Source organism: Myiozetetes cayanensis, unplaced genomic scaffold, assembly GCF_022539395.1.
Source record: "Myiozetetes cayanensis isolate MyiCay16 unplaced genomic scaffold, myiCay2020 scf1, whole genome shotgun sequence".
NCBI lineage: Eukaryota > Metazoa > Chordata > Aves > Passeriformes > Tyrannidae > Myiozetetes > Myiozetetes cayanensis.
The window spans coordinates 29,071,225-29,092,676 of NW_026086604.1; the positions used below are offsets into that span (position 1 = coordinate 29,071,225).

The 21,452-nt window shown below is 35.7% G+C and overlaps 1 long non-coding RNA gene across 1 annotated transcript; it reads left to right on the forward strand.

Moving 5' to 3' along the window:
• The first annotated feature begins 2,044 nt into the window (after positions 1-2,044).
• LOC126646533 (uncharacterized) lies at positions 2,045-5,224 on the forward strand. Its single transcript, XR_007630306.1, has 4 exons — positions 2,045-2,176; positions 2,421-2,517; positions 3,104-3,193; positions 5,122-5,224. It is a non-coding gene; the product is annotated as an uncharacterized LOC126646533 (long non-coding RNA).
• Positions 5,225-21,452: the final 16,228 nt, after the last annotated feature.

Sequence of the window (21,452 nt, forward strand, 5' to 3'; positions counted from 1 at the left end):
TGTGTAAGGAGTAATGGAAAATCTTAAGTGAGGAAGAAATTCAATCTAGGTCATACTGCAGTGGCAGATAAAGGTGTAATGGAAAGACTGAGTTAGCAGCCGGTTCATTAATTGCTGTTGGCTCATATGCATTCACACATAATACTCCAAACTGCACTATCCTTGATGATATCTCTGCATAAGGTGTAGAAAACAGTAGAGACATTTTATCATCAGGTATTGGGACCTTAAGAGCTAAAAGTTTGGGTTAGAACTGTGTTTCCTTGTAATAAGGAATTTCGTACACCACTCAGATGGAAGCTAAGTTATAATTTTGTCTCTGAACACGTCCTAGTAGAACATAGGTTTAATATGAAAACAAATTATGAAATTGTGCATTCTCCTCATAAAAATACATTGGGATGAATCCAAGACTTATCAAATCTGTTGCAATTACTGTACAGGGATGAATTTTTACTGTTTGTCTGGAATCAAGTTTTAACTGGAAATCGGGAAAGATAAGATCATGTAGGTATAAACTAATTTGGTCCACTATTTTGAAATGTAAATTTTGTAAGAATTGGAACTCTAAAAATATCTGGAATAATTGAACTCCATTAATGTATTGTTCAATTAGCTTCCACTTGTGGGAATATTGATACAGCTGACGTGCTACTTCCTGACAGTCATTATTGTTCTTAAATGATTTTAACTTGTCTTACTTATCTGTGCAAGAAGGTTGTATTTTGAACAATGGTAAAAGCCAAACGGTTAGTTTGGTTTTGTCTCAATAAATTACTCCGTGACTTCTTTGTTAAACTATTAGCTCTTGATGTGTGAGCTCTATGTCCTCTAATATAGTCATAATATGCCATGTCTTCATCCTAAACACGGATATCTGTACATCACAGTTCCCATCCCTACTTCATATAATATTAACTTGCAAAGCTTAATCTTTCTAACAAATTTCTAACAGGTTCCAGGGATTTTCTTTAATGATAGCCATACTCTTTTTTTTCTCTCCTTCTAACAATCAGATGAATAATTCAAAATGTTTTGTCTGAATGAAGATGACCAGTCTCTTTACCTGTGAGTTCTTGTACCCATAAAAAATGTGCTACACACATCTTTTTTGCTGTTTTGTATTTGTCTGAAATGGATTATAGCAGTTTCATTTTTCTTGGTATCTACAATAAAGGAGTATACTACATAAATAGAAAAATCACATTGACCCTGAATATATTTGCAACACTATTTCACATTATGGACATATTCAGATTTCATGTACACTGGCCTCCACCTAGGCAAACTGCTCATGAAGGGAATAAATTGAGAAAGAAACACAGATCACTGTAATGAAAATCAATGTCAATATATATCCCATACTTTCTGGGAACAGAAAGCAAACAGGTTGCTGTCCGTTTTGAATAGCTGCATAAAAATGTTGTACACAAAATAATCTGTCATGAGGTTTCTGTATTCAGAATAAATATGTCTGAATTGTTTTAAACATAGTTCCATTATTTCTTGTACAAGTAGAATTCCAGCTTATTTATTAAAACCTGAGGGGCCATCACATGATAGGTTGCAATCAATAAAACTTGTGCCAACTGATGTTATTCTGTATGTCAAGTCATATTGCTAGAGTTCTGTCTCTAGGATGTTACAAAGCACTAGCTTGTTTGCAGTGTTCTTGTCTACTTTCTTAGCAATGACTCAGGAATTGTTTCTCATAACTATACCAACAAGAAAAAAAAACCAAAAAAAAAACCAACCAAAAACCCCCCAAATAATATTCCATTCATTTCTAACAAAAGACAAAAACACACCAACAAAAGCAATAGAAAATTATGCTCTACTGCACTGTTACTGCATTGCCTCAGATGCATTACACAAACTAAATAAATTACCTTCTTGTAAAAAACTTGCATGATCACTCATTCACATCAGCATGTTGCCAAACCTGACTAATCTAAGCAAACAAAGCAACCAACCAATCAACCCACAAATTATATTTGACATTGTCAGATCATCTGAAACACTACAGCATTCATCCAGATTAGCTTGGTGTGCATATTTTAAGGAATAACCTAGATTTTATATATAAGACTTTTTTTTCTCTGATTGCGGAGGTTAGGGAAGAGAAGACTCTTTGGAAGCCAAAAGACACAAGAACAGAATCATCAAGGATATTGTGGTAAGTTTTATGGTAGAGATTCGCAAGGGAATGATGAGGCCAAGATAAGTACTGTCCTTAACATGCACTACTACCAGTTCTATGACTCTTCAGGGATCAGCTGTTTAAAGCTGGTTTTGTTAATCTAATATGTATTTACATATATCCAGAGACAGGAAAGGATTTCTGTTGCCATTTGGTTTTTGACAACTGGTCTGCTATTTAGTTCTCATACATTCTTTCATTAATGTCTTGGACATTGCAGGAAAAGAAGACAAGACACCAGGAATGTGGTTTTAGTAGGCCGTGACTTCATAAATAACACATCTGGGAACCATCTGGCAATGACTCGTCCAGTGCAGGTCATACTTCCTTTGTAATCCATACCACGTGGTGGCAAACTGCCATCAGCTCTCCCCCCTGCTAACATGGCCTTAGCATCACTCCTGAGATCCATGGGCCCCCTTCCCCTGAAGAGATCTGAAAATAAAGGGGCTGTACCTCAACAAGAATGTAGCCCCAACTTCTTTGCAGTCCTCCGTTCCCTTCTCACTGCTGTTTACATTTTGTCATAAAGTCAAATCCTTAGTCAATAATTACCTTCATTGGAAATTTGCTGCAGTGAGGCAACAACTTCTCTACTCTAGCCAAATTCTCACATTGTCAATAATTGCTTCCATTAGGGCAGATAGCATCATATTCCTTTTTAAGTCAGAAATTTGAATAGAACACTTGAAAATATTGAAAGCACACTTCAAATGAATAGTTACCTGATTTTATTCTTCAGTTAATTTATAAATCAGCCAAGTTCCTCCTGTGATCACCTAAACTTTCTGGTGTGGTGTCCTGAAATCAGTCATTTTACTGTAATATGATCAAGCTGTACTTATGACCTCTTGTCCTAGTCTCAATTCTACCATTATTTTTTTCCTCTATTTGTTTTATCAGTATTTATCTTGATCCATTCGTATGGCCTCACCCTCATCCTGAATGAAGCAGAGTTATGCCTCTTCAGTTGGACTGACACTTACCTGAAAGGTAACTGATGAAATTCCAGAAAAACTAGATTCCTAACGCAAGCCAAATGCACACTATTAGCTAGAGAAGTCTGACATATTCTGAAAAATAGGCTGAACATGGCTATTACTGAAAATGTCCCCTCCATACTTATGTGTTAACTCAGATATTATCAAGTCACAGCCATGGTCTTCGGTATTCCTATTACCATATCTGCTTCAGATGCTATAATATCCATGTGGAATGAGGAAGAACTCAGTTTATTATGGCAATGGCTGTAGAATGTGTTCTTTGACATTGACATGAAGTTAAATATTTTTTATGACTTAACTGTCTTCCATGAGAGGCAACAGTAGCATGGTACCAGTTGACCTCTATCCTTGTCATATCTGAGTAGTTTAATTGAAAAACTCTTACATTATTATAATACAGAACTATGTTTCCTCACCTTTATTTTTTAAGACAATATTCTCAGAAGCAGAGGAATTGTAAGATGTAAAGGCATCTTTTCTTAATTTTTTTTTCAAATGCCTGAATTGTAGATACCTAAGTCAAGGATCTACCTGAATTGTGTTTGGCCACTTCTTAAGGAATAGTGCAACTATGCCAACCCTCAGACCTACTTAAATCTCTCAAAAAGTTTCTCTTAAGCTGATATATTCCTAAAATAATGATGATCAATACTAATGCAAAAGGAAACAATGACAGATTGCTTAGTATTCCTAACAAATAAAGACAAAAATGGAAATTTGTAGGACAGATTTATCCACTTAGGAAAGAAGAATAAAATTATTTGTGCTTATGCACTTCTAGATGTTTTGCATGTTGACAAAATTTCTAGCAGAAATCAAGCTTTGAGAAGCCAACTGTACATAAATAGGCTCCTTGATGGTAAATTCTCCCAATCTATCTCTTTCCCTCTTTGATTTGAAAATGGTTTATCTTATTTTTCACTTATTGTAAAAATCAAATTACTACCACTTATGTAAATGTGAAAATTTAATTGCTCCATAATGTATCAATCTATGTTAAATGTCTGTTATGGCTGGCCTTTAGACCTACTCTCCCACTTTAAGTTTGGGAAAAAAAAAAGATAAATCAGGACCTCTCCAAAACTAAATACCCTGTTTCTTGTTTCATCCTTAAGAAGAAAAGGGGTCTGGTCATTAGTTAAAATACAGATGATGGGAAAGTATCAATTTCAAAGTGACTTCCCAAAATATTAAAGGCACTATATCTGTAATTTATCTTTTTTAATACTGTAGTTATCTTTATGATCTTAACAATACTAACAGCTGTAGTGAGAATTTAATCTAGTCTCCAACTGAACTAACTAAATGCAGCAGTGAATAGAGAGGACAATTCACTATTTTTCATTTGTTGACAGTATCCCAGACTCACTGTGAAAAGAATACGAAGATAGGAAACTTTTGTCCTCTTATGAACTCTTAAGTTGAAGAGAAGTCCACTATGGTGGTTGCTGTCATAAAACCTTGAACTTTAGCCAGTCCACATATATTGATCCATATTCATGCACTTTTATAACCCGCATAACTCTGGGTTTGATCTGCTGAAACAACCTGGACTTTTCAATAAAAGGTGGATTTAGACAGAAAACTACTTAATAATGTCCTAGCTCATCAGTGCATGAAGCACAGTGCAGAGAAAAAAACCAGTGAGTTAAGACTCCTAGCCTGTGGGTAATGATAGGAGACATCACAGACTCTCAAACTTAGTGCTACTGGTATGACTGGCAGATGTTGGCAGACCTCTAATCCTTTGGACACACAAAAGTGGATAAACACACAATTGTCATGTGCTCCCTGCCTTCTTACAGCAGCTTCTAGGACTAGTGAGGTACTGAGAGAGAGATATCTAAAGTTATAGCTGCATATGTATATCTATACAAGTAGAATGTCCTCAAGGAAAACCTCTCTGTGTATGAACAGGAGCCACGAAACCCAACCCTCTGGTTCACCAGGCACATCCTCCTGTTTGCTGCATGCTTGAGGAGAAGCTGATGGTCCAAAGAGAAATTAAGTTGAAAAGAGATGATATATAAAAATTGAAGTTTCTGTTGGCCCAGACTGCTTCCTGAGCCTCTAAAAGATGTGGAATGGGTTTTCTAGATGGACAGTGCACAAGACATCTGCTACAATGCAAGCTTTAAAAAAAATAAATCTGTATTGTTTTGATTCAGAAGCTTTCTCTTGTTCATAGAGCTTTGTATAATCATATCATTCCCTAATTGCTACTGAGAGAATGTGCTTTAAGTTGCAAACTGATGAGAAGAGCAATAATTAAAAGAGTATACCAAGAACATCTGCCTTAAGCAAAAGTAATTTGCAATGCTGAATTAATGTATTCTTTGTCTATCAGTGATATTTGGTGCCACATTTGCTTCTGTTATTGTTTTGGGCATATTTATTTATTCTGACTTATTCTGTCTCCCCTGAGTGTGTTATTTCCCCAATCTCACTTTCTCTTTTTTTTTCCGAATAAACGCAAAAATAAATATGCCAGGAGAATGCCTCTCTGTGATAGCCTACACAAAATCAAAAGCATTTTTTAATTGCTATTTACCAGTAACTCATAAAACGCATATATATCTTTTGACAGAGCCAACTGTTCTCTGAGATGTAAATTTTATTTAAGTAGCATTATTTTCCTCCCAATTCCATCTATTTCAAGTTTCTTTTCCAATATTGTTGCAATAAGCTTTCTCATGATTCCAATAGATGCAACTATTATGAGATCAATTTGCCTAAACCTGTCTCCTGAAGATCTTTCCACCTCACAGATTGGCAAAGGTTAAATCTGCAGAGGATTCAGGTGTTGATCTACAGGTTATTGCAACATTTTCAGTATCCTACCACCATCCTGTTTCCTGATGTAAGGCATAAGGTTCTTAGCAGTTGACTCAAGGCATCCAAAAGTGAGTGGAGAGCCCTCCACTTTAAGCTAAGAATATACACAGATTGCCTACACCACGTCCCTCACCTTAACTGAGTGTGGATTTAAACTGCAATAAAGTGCTTCCTTCTACTCTGGAGTCACATCTGGAAACCCTTTCCTGAATGAGGCACCTATACCAAGACAATAATTTCCTGAAAAATAAAATCCGTGGGGAGTTTTTGGATCCATTAAACCCAGCTGCCTAGTGGTTAAAGCATATCTGACTACTTTAACTGCATGAAAGGATGTAGGTGATCCATGTTTAACTGTGTCTTTCCATGCCCCAGTCAGACCATAATCCTGCCTGTTGGGATAGTACACTAGCCATGAGAGTACAGTAGATTTTGGGAAAAAAATCCTAGTTGCTTTTAAAGCCTTTTTGTGTAAACTACTTACATATTCACTTGGAGAAAGGAGTAGGAGCTGGATTTCCCTGGTGAGTGATTTAACCACCAGGCATTCTAACTCCCTCTCTGGCCTAATGAATATTTCATATTTTATTCTGTGGAACAACATATTATGCAATCATTCAATTAAGCACTGTCTCATAATGCATATGCACAAGGTGTTATTCATGAATAACACCACTGAAGCTGAGAGGCTTGTTTTGTAAAATAAAAAATGCTGTTCTTCATTATTAATCATCACATCTTTATCGTTCTGCTGTTGAAAGCAGAGCTCACATTTGGAAACAGTGTATCAACCAGCCATTACTGAAAATATCATAACCCCCAATTAATTTCTAAACCAGAATGTGGAGGTTTGAAGAAAGACAATCATGGTCTTTCTCCATCACCTGAAGCATTCTCAACTCTCTTTAAAGATACAGTCAGCTTCAAGGAGAGGGAAGACATGAACTGTGGTCCAGAGAGAAGAAATACAGAAATTACAAAAGACAGAAATGAATGAGAGAAGAAGAACAAAGAAGAAGTGAAATTTCAGGGCTGAGAAACCCATGTCTTACAAAAAACTTTTTTCAAATTTTTCTCTGAACTGAATAAAGAGAATTAAGAAGTTGATGCCATTGCCTCATCCTCAGGAAAAAAGTCAAAGTAAGGGAAAGAGGAGAAGAAGAACTCAAAAAGGTACTTATCTGGCAAAACTGTTTGCTGTTTTTCATTTACCTTGCTCTGCTTCCAAAGCCCACAGGTGAAGAGTGGAGAAGCCTATGAAGAAGAAACTACTTGAACATTTGACTTAACAAGAGTCAGAAACAGAAAATTTTGAGACCCTGATTTAAATCACAATATTAGAAAAGTTTTACTTCTGTGTAAAGCTTGTACAATGTTTCTTAAAACACATTTAGTGTAATCTGCAAAGACTTAACCAGCCTTTTAATGGTATTCTGAAATGGATTGAAATGTATTGGAATCTGTTACAGATGGGTGGCTGGAATGGCTACAGGTAGCTGAAGATACCTGCTGAACCTCATAAACACCCCCAGTGCTCATGGAGATTTCTCTAGGTCACAAACTTCCCTGACCATAAATGTTGCAGGGCTGGGTAGTAAGCTCTTGTGAGTCTGCCATATGACAGGAGAGAAAAATGTCAGGTTCGAGCTGAGCTAAGAAGCCATATTATAGTTTGATTTGTAGTTAAGGGAGAGACAAGGGGAGAGGAGACAGTGATGGGGACAGTAAGTGGGATCAATCTGTCCTTTAGGTCCTTTGTTAAGGTAACATAAGGTTGTGCATAAATATCTGCTGCTAGTGACAGGGTTATTAAAGGGTCTGATTCCCCTTTACAGGAGCTCTTACGCTTCGGGAGTGGGATTTGTGTGTATAGGAACTTAAGGAGGAGCTATGCTTATGTGTTTTCCATAACTCTTTTGTTTAGGAGGTAATTAAGTCTTTAGACTTTCAAATAAAGACATATGTTCATATGCAATTTTGACCTCGTAGAAAATAGGAAAATTATGACAGTAACATCAGTCAAATGCAATCTTGAGTGTTTGCCATTCAGTACCACCATGAAGAGATGAGAAGACAGGGTAGATAAATGCTTATAAGCTCCGTTATGGTTTCACAAAGAAACAAAAATATAATTTTAACGTCAGTTGTCTCTAAATTTTAGTTGCATTGTGTTACTAAATGCTGGCATGAAATCAAGATTCCTGCTTTTTACATTTCCATTCTGCCCACTTTAAGTATCCTAATTTGCTTTTTCAAGTTTTAAAGTATTCTAACCTTTTGTTGTCCTCTTTCAAAAATAGTCTGCTATAAAAAGTTCATATTGATCCTCTGCATTAATCCTTGATGAGAACTCCTGCATTGAGCTAGTTTGGCCAAATTTCCTTTCCAAATTAAGTTACTCAAGGTCAAAACTACTATTGTTCAAGACATTCTCTTCAAGCATCAAGTACAAAGCTAAACTTTCAAGACTTGTGAACTTAGACTAGAAGTGCTATTATTCCACAACTTCCCAAGTCTTTGTGCATTTCAGTTTTTACAAAAGTTATGCGCTTCAGCAACAGAGAACAAAACCCTCCACAATTCTATAATAAGAACTAAAAACCCCATGACTTTATTACATCAGTCAGCATTTTCTGAAAGTTTTAGAGAATACATTATCTTTTGAGGCAGTTTTGCAGCCTGTAAATAACAAAGTTTGAGAAATTGTTGATATTATCAGTGATCATATAGAATCCATAAACCCATTTCAGATTGTATTCAAGAGCATCGCAAGTTTTGTTTTGAACTTAAAAGGGAATCTTATTTATGGGCTTCAATTAGAGTACTTCAGAAAGTGACCAAAACTGAAAAATCCACACAGTGCCTTGAATAATTTCTCGAATTTTTGTATCCATAGCTGTAGTCACTTCATGCAGGTGAGATTTAGTGCTAAGTTTATCAAGTCAAAGGAAACCTTTTCCTCACCTCATTGATTAAAATCTTTCTCTGTAATCAGTCAGTAGTCAAGTCTCAGTCTGCACTGTATTTCTGGGAGCCATCACTGTTTACTAAGTGCTACTTTCTCAAGGAGATGCTGTTCACTTTTAATGTGCAAGGTCTGTGGACACCTGAGTGAGGCTGAAAAATCCACAAGGTAACCGATTAAGTAGTTTGGCATTAAATTATACTTAGGGACCTGATTTAAGAATGTTATTTTATATTAATTAGCCTTTTAAGTTCATTTAAGGCCCTTAAAGTTCACAGAGACAGTGGGGCCTCTGATTCATAATTATCTTCATGAAAGTATTCTGGCTATAAGAATAAACAAAATCAGAATCAAAGGTTCAGAAAGAGTGAAAGTTATAATCTCCTTTCAGCACATGCATTCAAAAGTATCAATGTTCACTATTTTTTCCTCCCAAAAATGAGTTAATTTGCAATTAATAATTTACTACTAGCCTTACTGTGTGTTTAATTGTAAATATTTCATACCATCCTTTTAATGGAAATTTTTTTCTTGAACTTATTTTAATGTGATTTTGTGCTATATATTGAGATGGGCAAATCACTATTTTTGCTTTTCCTTTGTTCACTTTTGCAGTAAAATTCTGTTTTTTATTGAAGTGTTGAATCACACTAGAACCAAAACTTTTTCTGATTTTCAGGTGAAAAAATCCCTAGCCAGTATTTTAAGTAATTTTAATTTAAAAATATCTTTAAAATACTCTGTTTCATCCTTCTTCCTTTGCTAGAATAGGAAAAAAAAAAAATCTTCTCTTTGTATCTCATCCTGTCACCACCACTACTTGAGGTTAACATATTGTCTGTCTACTTTTAATAGAAACATTCCTCATGTATTCTAACAAATCACGTATTTCTGAATTCTACATACAAAGCTGTAATTCCATTGAGAGTTTGTAGTGACATTGATAAATGATGTCACCAGAACCCTTTGCTTGAATTACAATCTTAATTATGTACACCTGGGTTCTTATTATTTCTTATATTATTTCTGTCATAGCACTATCTTGTCCTATTCTTACTCTGATGCTAATTTGTTTTATCAGTGGCCAAGGCACTGCAGCTTAGCAAAGCCTGTCCAGGGTGTTTAAATGACTGTAAATTTCTTCCTTGTTATTGCTGTTTTAAAAGCAGAGTTCAGCAGTAAACAACAAAGTCAAAATGAAGATGATGCAGATTTCTGTAAAGTTTGGGGGGCTTTTTTTTGTTTTCCACAGAGTTTTCTTACTTAGGGCTATCCACCATTTCGGACTTCTTCTAGTTCCTTCATATCTCTTGAGAAAAGAAGAGCAAAAGGGTTTGGTTACTCAGTTATTTTTGTGGGACAGGAATTCCCATGTGGCTGAAGGTGGGAAACGGTAAGCCTGAAATTGGGAAATGCAAGTTTCTTCTAGTTCTCATTCTCCTGTTTTTTTTCTATATTCACCTTGTGAACCTAACCAAGATTACTTTTGTCACAGAAAATATAAAAGACTCTGTTTTAAGTACATGTGTGGCCAATGGAATCCCTTTTAAAAATTATCAATCAGGCTGTGACTTGCTCTGCTCTGGAAGCCCCTTGAAGAGACAAGCTTACAACAAAGGTGATTAAAAGCTCAAAAAACCACTTTATCCTCCTATCATTTAAAAAATATTAAGAAAGCTTAGACTGTTAGGATATAAATTTGTGTCTGTTCATTGTGTTTATTTAACTTGAGGAACATAGGTCCTATCTTGTACAACACTCACAGACACTTGTTAAAAGTTCAGAGCTAAATGCTAGCACATTATTTTTGATTTTAGTCTTTAGCCAGGTGAATGTATATTTGAGCTGGGTCAGACTTGTAAAAGGAATTGTAAGATTTTGGTTCTTATAGCCATTTATTCTTCTTTCTTCTCCCCCCCCCCCCTGCCCCCCAAGTTTTCTCTTATTTCTGTCCGTCAACAAGATACGAATTGCATCCTCTAGAAAAATGTACATTTCTGCTTCCTTTGTGGTCAGATTGGTTAGGACTGAGTATTAACACTTGTCTTCCTACTCATCCCTAGTGATCACACATTCTTTTCCCTTTCTGTGACAACAATCTTCAAAAGCCTGAAACAATAGGAATGAAAATGCTCTGAATTTTGGACCATTCTACACTGGATTATCAGGAGAAAATCAGAAATAAAAAGAAGCATGAACAGAAATCCAGACAACTCTATCATAAATATATTTCTTGTACCAAAGTTGTTTTAAACAACCATTTACTTATCCTTTAGCTTACTCAAGATGACTAGTATATTTATGGCCATTATTTGCTTGTATATGAACAATCACATATGCTCAATCCTACACTACAGAAACAATTAATTCTTCTCTCAACTCTCTGCTATGGAAAATTTTTACTTATATTATTTCTCTTGCCAGTTGTTACATTCATCATTACAGTCTCAGTTCTTTCTCATGAGACGCATAGGTTCAAATGAGACTTTGAACTTTTCCCACGCTGTTTCTTATGCATTAGGTCTGTTCTCATGGCTCTTCCTGTCCCAGAACTATCTGACAAGTTCCTTCAGAAAAGATTCAGGTCTTCTTCCATTCTCAGGAGAGACTGTAATTTTTACTGTTCCACAGCCTCTAAAATGCTAATTAGATGCTTACCAACTCTAGAGTTGTAATTCTGGACTCTGCATATTTCTTCGTAAATCCAGTCTATGTCATTAATCATGACCTTCTGGAAACTGCACAAGGCATCACAACAATGAAGAATACTGAAAACTCCAGGAAGGTGGCCCAAAAGCCAGCACTGTCAAGTCAGAGAAAATCTAAGCCTACCTTTACATTTCTGATCCTTTAAATACTTGGATTGGTTTTCAGTAAACTTTTTCACAGTTTGCAGGGATCTGCTTTTAAGGTCTTGGCATCCAAAGCTCACTTCAACTCCAGCCAAGGTTTGAACTGCATGCTAGTTGTTTTAAATATACCATAATGTACCAGTTTCCCATTCTGGTACACCTTACATTTACAGGTCTTTTTCACTCCTTAGTTGATATATATGTGCACACACATGAAAATTTGCATAGATGTTCCTTGTGAATGACCTTTTTTTGTCATTCTAAGGTCTGAGATATGCAAGATATTGCCTAAAACTTGGAGTCCACTCTGAAACACGTGTCAAATAAATAATAAGATGAAGCACAGATACTGTTATAAACTGCTGGAAAGATTTGAAAAAATAAGCTCTTTCTGGTTTACTAGTTTTACTTTGGTCTTTCTGTGATCTTCATTAAAAAAAGTGATAAACTAGGGAAAAAATATTGCTGGAAACTTAACATGCATGGCCTACTAGGCAGAACTTAATCGACATAATGTTCCTTAAAAAGCAGTGAGATAATAAAGCTAAGTTAAACACTTGGAGTCCAGACACTTAAAGTTCTGTTGAATCAGAAGTTTTATAGGATCTCATTACTAACATACATTTCCACACTTGGTAAAAATTCATGTACAAAACTGACTCATACTAGAGAGAAGAGGCAGGGGAACAGATTCTTGTGGCGAGAATCCAGTTCTGTAATTTTCCTATTAATTTTTGTTTGTGAAGATCAAAGAAGTTCCTATGTAACTAGAGAACCTGATGGGACAGCTTCCTTATCATTTTAAAATTAATTCTGTCATTGGTGAATAATGCTTAGGGGTAGTTCATATAGAATAGGTATGGCCTGAAACAGAACTAAATGAAACTATCCCAGGGCTGCTTATTGTAGTTGTTTAAATGAAATATAAATCTCAAATTTTATTTTTATTTTTTTTTCTCAAAGACCATGAATTAGGACCAACAAACTATTCAGCTTGCTGTTTTAAGCAGGCACGTGGACTTGTATGGCTTGCTTGCCTCCTCCATTTATTGTGCAACACTTACCTACTGATTTCTATTTTTTTCAGCTCAGTTGTGAGACTATTTATCACTGGGATCCAAATGAAAGTGTAGAACTGACCAATACTTCTCTGTATATTTCTAAGAGCACTTTGCTTAAAAAGAGCTTTGTTTTTTTCCTGTATTTCTTTCCCTGTCCTTTGTTTCCTTCCTTTAAAATACACTTTATCTCCCTCTCCATGTTAAAGGGAACTCTTTCTTACACAGTAGATTTATTTTTCTTCCAAAGCCAAATGGGATCCTAATTAGATAAGGGTCTCTTTAGTGTTCTAGTACTACAAAACATTATTAATAACATCAACAGCTGAAAGAGAGCAGTGATCCTGCAGTCAAGCACTTATGATCTGTTCTTGGACATGAGATGTACATAAATGCACTTTGGGTTAGATTCCAAGGTCAGTTACCCAACTACAAATTAGATTTAACTCTACTGAATTTAAGAGTTTTAATTTGTCCATGCCCTTGTCAGGGAGGCTGGAACTAGATGATCTTTAAGGTCCCTTCTAATCCAAACCATGCTATGATTCTATGAATGATGATACAGATGCAGACTTCATCAGATTTTTTACATTTTGACTCAAATAGTTTGCTTCAAAACTTTCCCATGTTCACCACTGAGTCTTTTGGGGAGTGTGGGAGTACAATCTCAAAAGCTAATATTTTTAATTATTTTTTTAATAAGCCCTATACAGTTACTTTAAAAAATAATAAAATCAAGAACAAAATACTGTATCAGTTAGTCTCTTGGAAGGCAGATTTTCCAATCTTTCTTTGAGATTCTAAAATAAAACAATAGATACACAGAATACACTAGTCAGTGGCCCTTGCCCTGAACATGTCTGGGATACAGGCTAACTCAGTCATCACCCAAAGCTGAGCCATGCTCTGTCATACTCAGTCATACTGGGTGGCTTCTGCCTCTACACTTCACAGTAGGAAGAAAATTATTTCACTCCTTCCTGGTGCACTCAAGATGAAGAAATGGGAAATGTCCTAAAAGTAAATTTCTCACAAAAAGGGAGAGGACAAGGATTTGGAAAGTCATTTTACTCATTTCTTCACTTCCCATAGGTCGTGTGTTTGCCATTTTCTCCAATTACTGTGCAGCACAAACTTCTTTCCTCCACATTCCTCTTCCTCCTCGTTATGATTTCCCTACCCTTGTGGGGCCCAAAACCAGAAACCCTATCATTAATCTTCTTTCCCAAAGTGTTTAGGTCCATGAGGTCTGGCTTTAATTACCAGCCATGAGAAGAATTAATTACCCTGGCCTAACAAAGACAGGATGGTGGAATGGGGGTGATGTTGTGAGGATCTGACAGTGCACATTTTGGCATTTTAGATATTCCCATTGCTGCTTCTCTGTCACTTGAAAAAAGATAAAAAGACAAGTATGTAGTAGTTACTCAAAGTTTACAAATGCCTCCAAAGATACCTCTGTGGGAATTAAAGTGTTCCTTGTGGGAGTACTTATAGAGTGCAGAGTAAATAGATAGCACTTCAACAGTGAATGCATAATCATAATAAGTTGACCAGTGACTCAAAGCTGAGCTATGCAAGCCTAAAATAAGCATTACAAATGTGGGAGTCTATAATTCTCAATCAAGGGACAAAATGTTTCACTGCTTTAAATGTAAAAAAACTACTTATCCTTCTGTCAGCTGAAGATGTGGTCACATCACTTCTGAAAAGTTCTCATTTTCTGTGGAATTGGGTTAGTTCATAATACATTTAATATCTCCAAAATACACTCTTTTGCTTTAATAATCTTCTTATTTAGCATGAAAGTCAGGCTGGAACACTGATTTACAAATAAGCACTCTATACTGAATGGAGCTACAGCTTGTTGAAGTTCAAGCACTTCAATATTTGAGTCAATAAAACATGTTGTTTCTCTGATCCTTATATGTACCCAGCTGAATTGACTGAGTGCTTTAAAGTATTGAGTACATCACAGGAACAGCATTTAAAGGGAAAGATGTGTATGGCAACTTTATGTTACTTAGTAACTGGGACAATAACATTAAAAAGTATAGTGAAATGGGAGTCACTCCAGGAAAAATACATAATGTCTGAGCTTGCAGTGGTAAAACATCTTGTAGAAGGTTTGAAAAGGCTAAAAAGTTTGTAACTTCCCTGGAGAATCTGGCATTCAGCTATTGGATTTGGTGGCTGTTGGGATTTGGTCAGTTTTTTGTTTGTCATATTTTGTTGGGGTTTTTTTGTTTGTTGGTTGGTTTTTAGTTTAGGGTTTGGTGGTTTTTTTCTGGCTGAGAACTGTGGTAATAACACATCTGACACAGATGTGGCATGGTAAGGAGTTTCTGTCCAACAAGTCATCTGCTGTGCCTCACCTTTACCTATTCTCATAGCCCGGGCTGTTTCATCCTCTGCTGTGCTCCCAGCATATTCAGCAGTTCTTCCTTAACTGAGGAATCTCTATCAGGGATATTACTGATGCTTGGAAGACACTACACTGACAGGTATCATCAGTCATCCCATGCTGCTTTGTGATTTTAAGGTATCTGAAGCGGTTCGAAACATACGAGTTAGCTAGCTGAGGTTCCAAAAGCAATGTTTCTATGCTAATGTGCTGCTCTGCCTGGTTTAATAGATGCTTCTTTCTACCTGGTTTTAATGTTGACTGCTGAAAAACAGTGGCTCTTTTATTGCCTGGAATGGTGTGCAGCAAGCCCTTTCATCCTAAGTGCAATGTCTGCAGAAACTATCTTGCTGTGCCATCACATCCAAAGCATTGGATCACCTTAACTCAACGGCTAGGTGTTTTTTGCTACATTACTAATTACTGCAAGGCTTTTAACATTTATTTACTTCAGTAATATTTTGTTCCACATATTATGATTCATGACTCAGTCTATGATGCAGAATGAATCATATTTAATTGTCCCAGCCATGGCAACTACATTATGAGAATTAGGAACATAGTGCCTATCTGGTGAATATTACCTTTGCCTTTCTTTGGGGCCTGACTTCTCTTTAATTGATTCTGTTGGAAGGCTTAGCCTTTGGGGGATGCCTTTCAGGGTCAGAAGAATTTTTACATCATTGGAGTTTATATGAAAAAGTATCCTGTGGGGTTTGTACATAGTGTGAAAATAGCTGTGTCATCAAAGTTCTTAGTCTGAAATTGGGCTTGGTTTTGGTTTTTAAATACACCTAAGTTTCTCAGATTGCATACAGAACTATTTTCAATTTTCTTGAATGCCTCCAATCATTACACCTTCTGGATGACAGACAAATTGTGTTGAAGAGCTGCTGTGTCAATGGTTTATGTTGCAGCTGACTCACTGTGAGTTTCATGCATGCACAAAAGTTAACAGAGGAATTTTTGTTGATTTGCTGAGTGCTATGCAATCCTTCATGTGTCTGAAGAGATCATCCATCTGAAATCACGTACAATAAATACATTAAGCAACACATTATGTAATGCTTTTCCAAGTCTTATCAATAATGAATGCTGCAAGTATTTGTATATTCAGGTTGCTGCTCAGCCTTGTGTGACAGATAAGAATCAAATTACTCTACCATGAATGGCCTGTAAGAGACCTGGGGCAGTGAGTGATGCAGACTGTGCAATGGCAGAAAGGAATGCATTTTACTGAGCTCGGTTCACTTTTGGTATAGGCAAGCATTTATTTTCTGCACTGTATGAAAGAATAAAAGAAGTTTTATGACCTGTGTAATGCAGAAAGCAAAACTCTCTGGTCATAATTGTCTATGAATTCCAGACTAGGGATTCCCAGTCTATAACTACCAGCTAATCTGTTTTTTCCCCCTCCTTTTCATGGGACCAGTGGTCATTGGGAGTAGTGAGTTTCATGCACACAATCATTTCTCCACTTTCTGTGCCTGAAATTTAGTCAGGTCTGAAAGATTAACCCTTCCTGTCAGACCAACTAGTGCAACGCAAGGAATATCTGTACTGTAGGCAATGTGGGAAGGAAGGAAGGAAAGAAACACTTCAAAAATCCCTTAAAGGAATAATGGAAAATGAAATGGTTTTTAGAATATCATGTAAGATCTATATCTCAGTGAACAGAGAAATCAACTAAAATATTTATGAAATACATCTTATAGAAACAGTTTGTAGATTATTATTTTAAAAGTAAGATAGCAGTACATGACAGAATCAAGAATGATTTAAAATAAATCTCAGGTGGGCTTGCTTCAACACTTAATTACTCAGTGTTCAACTTACTAGTGTGTCTTCAAACTAAGCACTCTGTTTTCTTATTTTGAATTGAAAACAATGATTTACACAGTGACCTCTAATGCCTCACTGTTGAATTAGCTCCTGCATATTATATGATTGTTTAAACTTTTTAGTGTCAACAAAATCTTTTTTGAACAAATAACAGCATATCACCACATCCTTTTCACACCATCTGTTCCAAAACAATTGTCTCATTGAAGTGAAGAGTTATTCCAATAAAAATCCTATGCAATTTTATCAGGTGTTTTTTATGCATTATTAACAGGGTCATCAGATGGACAGTGTGAGTAACTACTTGATAAATATGTGTAAGAAATAAAATAGCAATTATAGCAATTAATAGCTATGGGAAAAAAAATCAAAAGAAGATCTATGCTCTGGCAAAAGACCCAAAGATTATATAGAAAATTAATTTTTAATGTAGATAATATTTTTCACCCTAGCAGGTACTAAACTGGTATAAACAGTCCCACTGAAATGCATATCATATATGGGGTAAAGGAAAAACAGTGCAGCTGTTCATTACAGCATGGACAGGAAATAAAGAACACCTTTTTTTTTTTTTTTTTTTTTTTTTTTTTTGTGGAAACCAGGGAGAGGAATTTGAGGATGCAGAATATTTTTACCCACACTAATTTTGTGCCATGCCATACCCTTCTCGTAAATGTTACATGAGATCTCAGAAATTACCACAGGCAGCAAGGATGTAAGTCACACAGTTATAAGAATGTAAGTCACACAGTTCCTGCAAATACTAGTTGCACCTAAGAATCTGCAGGGTTTAGAAAAAAGGGTCCCAGAATTCCCCAGTCCAACTTCTCTCAGTTCTCTGATTTTCTTTGGGAAGAAGCTGTTCAACTAAAACACCAACCAGGACTACTGATACTGAAGTCCTGAAAATATCTGTGTTGTGAAAGAAGGGTTCATAGCACAAAGCAGCCCCATCACGTGGTGCAGGGGTACTAAACAACAAAACCTATCACTTCAGTCATAGTAACTAGCTTGAGATGTGTCTATGAATATTAAACTCACTTCAAACAGCAGGGAGCAAGCAACCTACTGTTAGAAATAAGAATGTGTGCTTACAAATCATCCACTATTGAGGAACCTTCCCCATCAGACTGCAAGCCAGCAGGCAATCTAGTTTTTACTTTAACGGTTCCTATAGTGTTGAACTGGTTTTCTTGCAAAACTCCATTCATTTAATTTCTGCCTGTTTTTGAAACACCCTCCCTAAGACCTTTCCTGCCCATAAGGTATTTGCAAAGTTACTGTGGCCATATATTAATTTAGATCCTGGACTATCTGCATCATTTTTCTCTGGATTTTTTTTTTTTTTTTTTCACATTTTGTGGGGAAGTCTTATTATTTGTTTAAATAACTTCGCTATGGTTTTTCAATATCATGCCATTTACCAAACTTTCCAGGCAGCAGTGACAAACAATAGCATCATGGCCCACTAAAACATGGTATCTATTCCTAATGGAATTTATGGCAACGTTGCTGAAGCCTATTTTAATATTATTGACCTGGTGAAAAACATCTTAATTCTCACCTGACCAGCCAAACTGGGAGAGGACATGTTTCTCAAGAATGCATCTTCCCATTGGGTACAACCTGAATGTGGCCAATATGAAGAACAGATGGGCTTTACTTGAGAATGCCTTTCTTTCTTTGATTTATGGAAGACCCATAGTATATTACAACAGTTATTCTAAGTTAGTTGATTTGTTTCAAGGTTCTTTAAAAAGCTTAAATATGAAAAGGGACACAAGATTCTTCACTGTCACAGAATTCTCAGTCTATAGGTACATAAAACATAAAATCTTTAATGTAAGTAGCCAAACAATATGCTAACTCCTTTATTGGGAAATTCTGTTCTCATTTTCAGTGGTATCTTTTAATATCACCACATATTCTCCTAACCTCCCATAAATTTTTAAAATTTATTTTAAAAGAACAAGTCAACTCTATGCTGTACTAACACGAGTGATAATCTCTTAGTTAAAACATTATCTGTGACATGAGCCAGTCACCACCAAAGGTTCATTTTTGTGTGAGAACTATTCTGCGTGAGTATTTTAGTTAGGATGGATTCCCTACCTAATGTCACTATATCAATTTAAAAACATAAAAGGAAGTAATATGTACAGTTACGCAAAGCCTGTGTTTTGAAAGTGTTCAACTTTATATCAAGAAAAATGGCAAAACACAAACTCTTGCCATTAATATCAGGCCTTTTAACATGATATAGATATTTTACAGGCATTTTAATCTCCAGCTATTCTGATATGGTCTGGTTGGAAAAATAATACAAAATATAAAATCATGACAATTGAAATAATTCCTTTAATTGTAGTTAAAAACCTTGGAGATCTGCATTTTAGAACCACAACTGAATGATATATAAAATTCTGAATCTATTAAAATCATTGAGCATTTTGACACTATTTGCCACACAGCAAATATTTCACTTATATAATTTATGTGGTATCAAAGGGAGGAGGTAGAAAGAATTATCAGTAGGGTGTGACACTTTTTTCTTTGTTGCTGAATTTAAATGGAAAGAGGTATTTTTATATTCAACTTTCCAGAACAAATTGTAATATTTTTTTTAAGTTTGTGAATAGATGGAGTCCAAAATAGCATATATAATTTATAGTCCTTAATTTTCAAGAACATCTGGGCATTCACAGAGGAGATTCTGGAGAAGAAAGCTGACACATATTAACAAGTATCAACTCTCCTCTCCAAACAGTCTTTATCTCTACTTGCAGAATTCTTACCTTAAATAAGAAGTCTCATGCAGGCTGAAGAGCACAGAACAATTTTCTAGCAGTAAGATTCAATATCCTGCAAAAGCATCGTCTCAAGGGAGGTTGCAGGAGACCCATTGCTTGAGTCATTTAAATCTAAACTGGATAAAAGTTCACTATTGGGAACAGTTTTGGATAAGTGGGGACTGTCCCAGTTGATTTTATGAAATTTTCCCATTTCTAGCTTCTATGATTTTGCAACAACTGTAATATGACACAAAATAGCTTCCAAAATGGCTGAATACCAATTTTACATATTTTCATCCAGAACCACATTATATAGCTCTTGTTTAAATTATGCCAGAAAACAGGGATTGTCACAGCAGATATATTATGGGATTATGATCCACAATGGGACTGTCTACCTCAAAACTATTTAGGCTATTGTCAAAACATTTCAGATCATGCTCTCTCTCATTTTTTTCCACTAATAAACTTACAGAAATTAATTGTAAATTTTCACTATAACTAATACATCATCGTTATTTTCTTTTGTATTTTGTTGATTTATTGTTTTGGTTTTTTCCCCCCAAATTACAAAATGAACAGAATTATTGAATTAAAGGGCAAAATAAAAAGTTACAATGTAACTTTTAGCTGATACATACACCTGGGTTTGTTTTGGAGAATTTGTATTGCTTTGTAGTAACGACAAACTGGTTTCTTCTCACTTTAAAACAGTAAAATACAGCATCTGATCCAAGGGTGATTTCATGCCAACTTCAGTGGACAAGAAAAAAACCCCAATTTTGTAAGTAAAAGTTAGAGAATCTCTACCCAGAATTGAACCCATCATAACAAATGCACACTACTGAGATGTGCAACACCTCAGTAAACTGTTTGTGAACTACTCTTGAGCAGAGATGGTTAAGTACAATGAAATCTATAAAACTGGGTGGTTTTATGCTGTACATGGGTTTAGGGATTAAGATCAGTCATATTTCTTTTTAGTTAGGTCTGTGCTAGAATTCAAGCCTTTATTTCCAAAAATTAAACACTGAATTTTGCCATTTATTCCCACAGAACATAATGCTTGGTTGGCTATCCAATAAACACATACCCTAGCATAGCATTTGTGGATAAGAAGGACCAAGTCTGCTATGCTTATGAAAATTAAACAGTAGGCTTAAAAATAATACTATAAACTATATATGCTGTGCAGCTTTCAGATGGTGACTTTTTTTTTCTTTAATCATGTTTACTGAGCAGTTTTGAGATGTAGACAGGCAGTCACTAGGGACTGAACAAAGATCAGCAAGCTTATTTTAGTAAGGACTTGAACTTGGCCTTAAACTCAAAAGCACAGTCTCAGAGGTAAAAGGTTAGTGTGTTAAATGCCCTGCTTTTTGAATAACTTGAATCAGCACAGAATGCCACCAACTTTTTTCTCTGAATCTGTATTACTGTAAACTGAAATAGTTGTGGCCACTGAAGACAGGAGAGTTAATTTTTATTTCCTTCAGTTAG